The following is a 10,371-nucleotide window of genomic DNA, read 5'->3' on the forward strand; positions in this document are numbered from 1 at the left end:
GTTGTGATTAACTGTAGCCTCGGAGGCTGGTGTTTATTTCAGTCTATATTCTGTATCCCAGTAGACTAATCACCATGGTTACACCCCCATCATCGTGGTTACACCCCCATCGTATGATCCCTATCCATCTCTCAAGTCCCCTACGATCAGAGTCCTTGTCACCCTGCCTGGATGGATGAGAGAGAACACATTTCTCATCATTATCATTTGGTTTGCCTATATCTCTGTCACAGGCCTAGGTCTGCCTGATGCTTAGAATTTAGATGCCTATATCTCTGTCACAGGCCTAGGTCTGCCTGATGGTTAGAATAGAGATGCCTATATCTCTGTCACAGGCCTAGGTCTGCCTGATGGTTAGAATATAGATGCCTATATCTCTGTCACAGGCCATGGTCTGCCTGATTGTTAGAATATAGATGCCTATATCTCTGTCACAGGCCTAGGTAAGCCTAATGGTTAGAATATAGATGCCTATATCTCTGTCACAGGCCTCTCTGTCTACAAGCAGTATATAGTCTACAGTTGAAGCCCCAGAAGGCATGCGCAGTTTCTTAGGAGTCCCAGCCCTCAGTATATTAACACAGTATATAGTCTACAGGTTAGTTAGGAGGCCCAGCCCTCAGTATATTAAAACACAGTATAGAGTCTACAGGTTAGTTAGGAGGCCCCGCCCTCAGTATATTAACACAGTATAGAGTCTACAGGTTTGTTAGGAGGCCCGGCCCTCAGTATATTAACACAGTATATAGTCTACAGGTTAGTTAGGAGGCCCTCAGTATATTAACGCAGTATATAGTCTACAGGTTAGTTAGGAGGCCCAGCCCTCAGTATATTAACACAGTATAGAGTCTACAGGTTAGTTAGGAGGCCCGGCCCTCAGTATATTAACACAGTATATAGTCTACAGGTTAGTTAGGAGGCCCGGCCCTCAGGATATTAACACAGTATATAGTCTAGAGGTTTGTTAAGAGGCCCTCAGTATATTAACACAGTATATAGTCTACAGGTTAGTTAGGAGGCCCGGCCCTCAGTATATTAACACAGTATATAGTCTACAGGTTAGTTAGGAGGCCCTGCCCTCAGGATATTAACACAGTATATAGTCTAGAGGTTTGTTAAGAGGCCCTCAGTATATTAACCCTGTATATAGTCTACAGGTTAGTTAGGAGGCCCAGCCCTCAGTATATTAACAGAGTATATAGTCTAGAGGTTTGTTAGGAGGCCCAGCCCTCAGTATATTAACACAGTATAGAGTCTACAGGTTTGTTAGGAGGCCCAGCCCTCTGTATATTAACACAGTATAGAGTCTACAGGTTTGTTAGGAGGCCCTCAGGATATTAACACAGTATATAGTCTACAGATTTGTTAGGAGGCCCAGCCCTCTGTATATTAACACTGTATAGAGTCTACAGGTTTGTTAGGAGGCCCTCAGGATATTAACACTGTATAGAGTCTACAGGTTTGTTAGGAGGCCCTCAGTATATTAACACTGTATACGCAGTTAACCTCCTGTCCAGAACATCTCAAATGGGCTGTTTTCTGTTTGTTTGGACAGAGACTTAGTAGTGTGGTTCCAGAACAGCAGCCTCTCCCTCAACGCCTCTAAGACCAAGGAGCAGATCGTGGAATATAGGAGAAATAGGTGAAAACACGCCCCCTTTCCACATCGACGGTGTTGTCGTGGAGCGTGTCGAGACCATCAAGTTCCTTGGTGTCTTCATCACTCAGGACTTAACATGGTCCACACACACCCCCCTCAGTCTAGAAGGGGGCACGACAGTGCCTCTTCCCCCTTCAGGAGGCTGAAAAGATGTGGCATGGGCCCTCACATCCTCAATAAGTTCTACAGCTGCACCATCGAGAGGATCTTGACTGTCTTGCATCACCACTTGGTATGTCACCGCCTTTGAATGCAAAGCTCTATAGAGGGCGGTGCGGACAGACCAATACATCCCTGGGGCTGAGCTCACTGCCGTCCCGGACCTGTTTATCAAGCACTTTCAGAGGAAGGACCGGAACATTGGCAAAGATTCTAAATTCCAAGCCGTAGACTGTTCACTCCGGCAAACCGGCAAACGGTGCAGGAGCATCGGAATTTGACCCAACAGGCTCCAAGACAGCTTCTACCCCCAAGTTATAAGACTGCTAAACAGCCAGACACCTACATAGTAAATGAATAGTACCCAAACTATCTGCACTGACTCTATGTTTCACTGACACTACACACACTCACCACACTTTATATAGACACAATATACACACTCACTAGACTAAATATACACACTCAGAACTATGTATACACACCATATACACACGCACTAGACTATATATACACACTCACTAGACTATATATACACACTCAGAACTATGTATACACACCATATACACACTCACTAGACTGTATATACACACGATATACAAACTCACTAGACTATATATACACACGATATACAAACTCACTAGACTGTATATACACAACATATACACACTCACTAGACTATATATACACACGATATACAAACTCACTAGACTGTATATACACAACATATACACACTCACTAGACTATATATACACACGATATACAAACTCACTAGACTGTATATAAACACCATATACACACTCACTAGACTGTATATACACACTCACTAGACTGTATATACACACCATATACACACTCACTAGACTATGTATACACACCATATACACACTCACTAGACTATATATACACACCATATACACACTCACTAGACTATATATACACACCATATACACACTCACTAGACTGTATATACACACCATATACACACTCACTAGACTATATATACACACGCGCTAGACTACAGATGAAGTCGGAAGTTTACATACACTTAGGTTGGAGTCATTAAAACTAGTTTACATACACTTAGGTTGGAGTCATTAAAACTAGTTTACATACACTTAGGTTGGAGTCATTAAAACTAGTTTACACTGTATTCACTGTAGTACAGTTCCAGTAGGTCAGAAGATTACATACACTAAATGGACTGTGCCTTTAAACAGCTTGGAAAATTCAGAAAATGATGTCATGGCTTTAGAAGCCTCTAATTGACATAATTTGAGTCAATTGGAATTGTACCTGTGGATATGGATTTCAAGGCCTTCCTTCAAACCCAGTGCCTCTGCTTGACTTAATGGGAAAATCAAAATAAATCAGCCAAGACCTCAGAAAAAAGGTAGCAGCATCATGTTGTGGGGGTGCTTTGCTGCAGGAGGGTCTGGTTCACTTCACAAAATAGATGGCATCATGAGGTAGGAAAATTATCTGGATATATTGAAGCAACATCTCAAGACATCAGTCAGGAAGTTAAAGCTTGGTCGCAAATGGATCTTCCAAATAGACAATGACCCCAAGCATACTTCCAAAGTTGTGGCAAAATGGCTTAAGGACAACAAAGTCAAGGTATTGGAGTGGCCATCACAAATCCCTGACCTCAATCCTATCGAACATGTGTGAGCAGAACTGAAAAAGCGTGTGCGAGCAAGGGGGCCTACAAACCTAACTCTGTTACACCAGCTCTGTCAGGAGGAATGGGCCAACATTCACCCAATTTATTGTGGGAAGCTTGTGGAAGGCTACCTGAAACATTTGACCTAAGTTAAACAATTTAAAGACAATGCTACCAAATACTAATTGAATGTATGTAAACTTCTGACCCACTGGGAATGTGATGAAAGAAATAAAAGCTAAAATAAATCATTCTCTCTACTATTATTCTGACATTTCACATTCTTAAAATAAAGTGGTGATCCAAATTGACGTAAGACAGGTTTTTTTACTAGGATTAAATGTCAGGACTTTAAATGTATTTGGCTAAGGTGTATGTAAACTTCCGACTTCATCTGTAGCTCCACATTGATCTGGTACTGGTACTTCCTGTATATAGCTACACATTGATATGGTACTCCCTGTATATAGCTCCACATTGATATGGTACAGGTACTTCCTGTATATAGCTCCACATTGATCTGGTACTTCCTTTATATAGCTCCACATTGATCTGGTACATCCTGTATATAGCTCCACATTGATCTAGTACTACCTGTATATAGCTCCACATTGGTCTGGTACTTCCTGTACATAGCTCCACATTGATCTGGTACTGGTACTCCCTGTATATAGTAGTAGTTGATGCTTTGAGGGTGGCTGTTGTCTATGTCTGCAGAGGGTCAATGATTCGAGCACAGGTAGGGGGGAGGAGAGGGACAGAAGCAAAACTGTTACTCGGGCACCATTTTAATCAGGAGAATCTCCTCTGTAATTATATAAATCCGGGCTGCGAGCTCGTTTGTCATCAATCGCTAGAGCAGAAATAGTCCGAAGTTTAAATGTTTTCCCTACTTTTTCATTACGCAGACATAAGCACATTTTGACACCATTCGAGGTGCTGATGTTTACTTTCTACACAAGTTGTTTGTTCCCAGTTTCGTCCGACGAACAGATTGTATTGGTAAAATAGAAAGGGATACATTGTCATTGGAATTCTAAGCATCACAACAGTCAAACCAGGCTCTGTGAACGTTCCATTCCATTCATTTGCTATGGGCTCGCGCCAGTGTTCCAGCTCAGACAACGTTCTGAAGACGTTTTTCAGCCTTAATTTAGACTCGTTCTATTGTCCAGCCTACAGATAGACAGAGCGACTATATACGAAAGCACCCGCATGCCCATTGAGAAAGCACAACGACTATACCATTTAGATGAACTAAGAATGACGAGAATAATCAAGTCAATTAACGTTGGGTAGTTAGATATCCTATAGATAATATACTGACAAGTTTAATGTATCTGTAACATTAGGTAGATAGCTAACATACCGGTCCATACTGCTGTAATGATATGCTATGTGGTACATAAGGACAGTGTAACTAACAAATTGTCAGCCAACATAACGTGTAGGTAACTTATTTGAAAAGTCATTACTTTTTTACATTGAGTAGCAAGCTACCCCTTGGTCGTTAGGTCAAATCTGGTCTGTGACATGAGGGGGGAGTTTTCACCTCTAGCTCGGCTATTAGACGATTCTTTAATAAAGGTTGTATAGTCTATTGTTCAGCTAGTAGCCCTCCTTCCCAACTTGCATCTTCAGTTGTGGGTCAAGAATTCTGCATACAGTAGCTCGTTTGTATGAAGGTGTGTTTATTCACAGGTAAATTGTTTTACAGTGGGGCAAAAAAGTATTTAGTCAGCCACCAATTGTGCAAGTTCTCCCACTTAAAACGATGAGAGAGGCCTGTCGCTCTCATCGTAGGTACACTTCAACTATGACAGACAAAATGAGATTTTTTTTCTTCAGAAAATCACATTGTAGGATTTTTAATGAATGTATTTGCAAATGATGGTGGAAAATAAGTAAAAATAGAAAATGAAAGGCCTCTCTCATCTTTTTTAAGTGGGATAGAAAGGGATACATTGTCATTGTATTTTCCCCACTGTATGTATGGAGGTACATTTGTGTCTTTTTGTCGAGAGCAAAACATTTTTTATTTTCAATCAAAAATAATTGTTCTGAGAGCAACTTCTTTCAGACACAAAGTTTGTCAAAGCGAAGACCTATGAAGACGACATCTCAGGTTAGCAGCACTGGGCTGTATTGACGATGTCATCTCAGGTTAGCAGCACTGGGCTGTATTGATGATGTCATCTCAGGTTAGCAGCACTGGGCTGTATTGACGATGTCATCTCAGGTTAGCAGCACTGGGCTGTATTGATGATGTCATCTCAGGTTAGCAGCACTGGGCTGTATTGATGATGTCATCTCAGGTTAGCAGCACTGGGCTGTATTGATGATGTCATCTCAGGTTAGCAGCACTGGGCTGTATTGATGATGTCATCTCAGGTTAGCAGCACTGGGCTGTATTGATGATGTCATCTCAGGTTAGCAGCACTGGGCTGTATTGATGATGCCATCTCAGGTTAGCAGCACTGGGCTGTATTGATGATGTCATCTCAGGTTAGCAGCACTGGGCTGTATTGATGATGTCATCTCAGGTTAAGCAGCACTGGGCTGTATTGATGATGTCATCTCAGGTTAGCAGCACTGGGCTGTATTGATGATGTCATCTCAGGTTAGCAGCACTGGGCTGTATTGATGATGTCATCTCAGGTTAGCAGCACTGGGCTGTATTGACGATGTCATCTCAGGTTAGCAGCACTGGGCTGTATTGATGATGTCATCTCAGGTTAGCAGCACTGGGCTGTATTGATGATGTCATCTCTGGTTAGCAGCACTGGGCTGTATTGATGATGTCATCTCTGGTTAGCAGCACTGGGCTGTATTGAAGACGACATCTCAGGTTAGCAGCACTGGGCTGTATTGATGATGTCATCTCAGGTTAGCAGCACTGGGCTGTATTGATGATGTCATCTCAGGTTAGCAGCACTGGGCTGTATTGATGATGTCATCTCAGGTTAGCAGCACTGGGCTGTATTGATGATGTCATCTCAGGTTAGCAGCACTGGGCTGTATTGATGATGTCATCTCAGGTTAAGCAGCACTGGGCTGTATTGATGATGTCATCTCAGGTTAGCAGCACTGGGCTGTATTGATGATGTCATCTCAGGTTAGCAGCACTGGGCTGTATTGATGATGTCATCTCAGGTTAGCAGCACTGGGCTGTATTGATGATGACATCTCAGGTTAGCAGCACTGGGCTGTATTGATGATGTCATCTCAGGTTAGCAGCCCTGGGCTGTATTGATGATGTCATCTCAGGTTAGCAGCACTGGGCTGTATTGATGATGTCATCTCAGGTTAGCAGCACTGGGCTGTATTGATGATGTCATCTCAGGTTAGCAGCACTGGGCTGTATTGACGATGACATCTCAGGTTAGCAGCACTGGGCTGTATTGATGATGTCATCTCAGGTTAGCAGCACTGGGCTGTATTGATGATGTCATCTCAGGTTAGCAGCACTGGGCTGTATTGATGATGTCATCTCAGGTTAGCAGCACTGGGCTGTATTGATGATGTCATCTCAGGTTAGCAGCACTGGGCTGTATTGATGATGTCATCTCAGGTTAGCAGCACTGGGCTGTATTGATGATGTCATCTCAGGTTAGCAGCACTGGGCTGTATTGATGATGTCATCTCAGGTTAAGCAGCACTGGGCTGTATTGATGATGTCATCTCAGGTTAGCAGCACTGGGCTGTATTGATGATGTCATCTCGGGTTAGCAGCACTGGGCTGTATTGACGACGTCATCTCAGGTTAGCAGCACTGGGCTGTATTGACGATGTCATCTCAGGTTAGCAGCACTGGGCTGTATTGATGATGTCATCTCAGGTTAGCAGCACTGGGCTGTATGGACGATGTCATCTCAGGTTAGCAGCACTGGGCTGTATTGATGATGTCATCTCAGGTTAGCAGCACTGGGCTGTATTGATGATGTCATCTCAGGTTAGCAGCACTGGGCTGTATTGATGATGTCATCTCAGGTTAGCAGCACTGGGCTGTATTGATGATGTAATCTCAGGTTAGCAGCACTGGGCTGTATTGATGATGTCATCTCAGGTTAGCAGCACTGGGCTGTATTGATGATGTCATCTCAGGTTAGCAGCACTGGGCTGTATTGATGATGTCATCTCAGGTTAGCAGCACTGGGCTGTATTGATGATGTCATCTCAGGTTAGCAGCACTGGGCTGTATTGATGATGTCATCTCAGGTTAGCAGCACTGGGCTGTATTGATGATGTCATCTCAGGTTAGCAGCACTGGGCTGTATTGATGATGTCATCTCAGGTTAGCAGCACTGGGCTGTATTGATGATGTCATCTCAGGTTAGCAGCACTGGGCTGTATTGATGATGACATCTCAGGTTAGCAGCACTGGGCTGTATTGATGATGTCATCTCAGGTTAGCAGCACTGGGCTGTATTGATGATGTCATCTCAGGTTAGCAGCACTGGGCTGTATTGATGATGTCATCTCAGGTTAGCAGCACTGGGCTGTATTGATGATGTCATCTCAGGTTAGCAGCACTGGGCTGTATTGATGATGTCATCTCAGGTTAGCAGCACTGGGCTGTATTGAAGATGGCATCTCAGGTTAGCAGCACTGGGCTGTATTGATGATGTCATCTCAGGTTAGCAGCACTGGGCTGTATTGATGATGTCATCTCAGGTTAGCAGCACTGGGCTGTATTGATGATGTCATCTCAGGTTAGCAGCACTGGGCTGTATTGATGATGTCATCTCAGGTTAGCAGCACTGGGCTGTATTGATGATGTCATCTCAGGTTAGCAGCACTGGGCTGTATTGATGATGTCATCTCAGGTTAGCAGCACTGGGCTGTATTGATGATGTCATCTCAGATTAGCAGCACTGGGCTGTATTGACGATGTCATCTCAGGTTAGCAGCACTGGGATGTATTGATGATGTCATCTCAGGTTAGCAGCACTGGGCTGTATTGAAGATGTCATCTCAGGTTAGCAGCACTGGGCTGTATTGATGATGTCATCTCAGGTTAGCAGCACTGGGCTGTATTGATGATGTCATCTCAGGTTAGCAGCACTGGGCTGTATTGATGATGTCATCTCAGGTTAGCAGCACTGGGCTGTATTGATGATGACATCTCAGGTTAGCAGCACTGGGCTGTATTGATGATGTCATCTCAGGTTAGCAGCACTGGGCTGTATTGATGATGTCATCTCAGGTTAGCAGCACTGGGCTGTATTGATGACGTCATCTCAGGTTAGCAGCACTGGGCTGTATTGATGATGTCATCTCAGGTTAGCAGCACTGGGTTGTATTGACGATGACATCTCAGGTTAGCAGCACTGGGCTGTATTGATGATGCCATCTCAGGTTAGCAGCACTGGGCTGTATTGATGATGTCATCTCAGGTTAGCAGCACTGGGCTGTATTGATGATGTCATCTCAGGTTAGCAGCACTGGGCTGTATTGATGATGTCATCTCAGGTTAGCAGCACTGGGCTGTATTGATGATGTCATCTCAGGTTAGCAGCACTGGGCTGTATTGATGATGTCATCTCAGGTTAGCAGCACTGGGCTGTATTGATGATGTCATCTCAGGTTAAGCAGCACTGGGCTGTATTGATGATGTCATCTCAGGTTAGCAGCACTGGGCTGTATTGATGATGTCATCTCAGGTTAGCAGCACTGGGCTGTATTGATGATGTCATCTCAGGTTAGCAGCACTGGGCTGTATTGACGATGTCATCTCAGGTTAGCAGCACTGGGCTGTATTGATGATGTCATCTCAGGTTAGCAGCACTGGGCTGTATTGAAGATGTCATCTCAGGTTAGCAGCACTGGGCTGTATTGATGATGTCATCTCAGGTTAGCAGCACTGGGCTGTATTGACGATGTCATCTCAGGTTAGCAGCACTGGGCTGTATTGATGATGTCATCTCAGGTTAGCAGCACTGGGCTGTATTGATGATGTCATCTCAGGTTAGCAGCACTGGGCTGTATTGATGATGTCATCTCAGGTTAGCAGCACTGGGCTGTATTGACGATGTCATCTCTGGTTAGCAGCACTTGGCTGTATTGATGATGTCATCTCAGGTTAGCAGCACTGGGCTGTATTGATGATGTCATCTCAGGTTAGCAGCACTGGGCTGTATTGATGATGTCATCTCAGGTTAGCAGCACTGGGCTGTATTGATGATGTCATCTCAGGTTAGCAGCACTGGGCTGTATTGATTATGTCATCTCAGGTTAGCAGCACTGGGCTGTATTGATGATGACATCTCAGGTTAGCAGCACTGGGCTGTATTGATGATGTCATCTCAGGTTAACAGCACTGGGCTGTATTGATGATGAAATCTCAGGTTAGCAGCACTGGGCTGTATTGATGATGTCATCTCAGGTTAGCAGCACTGGGCGGTATTGATAATGTCATCTCAGGTTAGCAGCACTGGGCTGTATTGATGATGTCATCTCAGGTTAGCAGCACTGGGCTGTATTGATGATGTCATCTCAGGTTAGCAGCACTGGGCTGTATTGATGATGTCATCTCAGGTTAGCAGCACTGGGCTGTATTGACGATGTCATCTCAGGTTAGCAGCACTGGGCTGTATTGATGATGTCATCTCAGGTTAGCAGCACTGGGCTGTATTGATGATGTCATCTCAGGTTAGCAGCACTGGGCTGTATTGATGATGTCATCTCAGGTTAGCAGCACTGGGCTGTATTGATGATGTCATCTCAGGTTAGCAGCACTGGGCTGTATTGATGATGTCATCTCAGGTTAGCAGCACTGGGCTGTATTGATGATGTCATCTCAGGTTAGCAGCACTGGGCTGTATTGATTATGTCATCTCAGGTTAGCAGCACTGGGCTGTATTGATGATGACATCTCAGGTTAGC

Source organism: Oncorhynchus clarkii, chromosome 10, assembly GCF_045791955.1.
Source record: "Oncorhynchus clarkii lewisi isolate Uvic-CL-2024 chromosome 10, UVic_Ocla_1.0, whole genome shotgun sequence".
Lineage (NCBI taxonomy): Eukaryota > Metazoa > Chordata > Actinopteri > Salmoniformes > Salmonidae > Oncorhynchus > Oncorhynchus clarkii.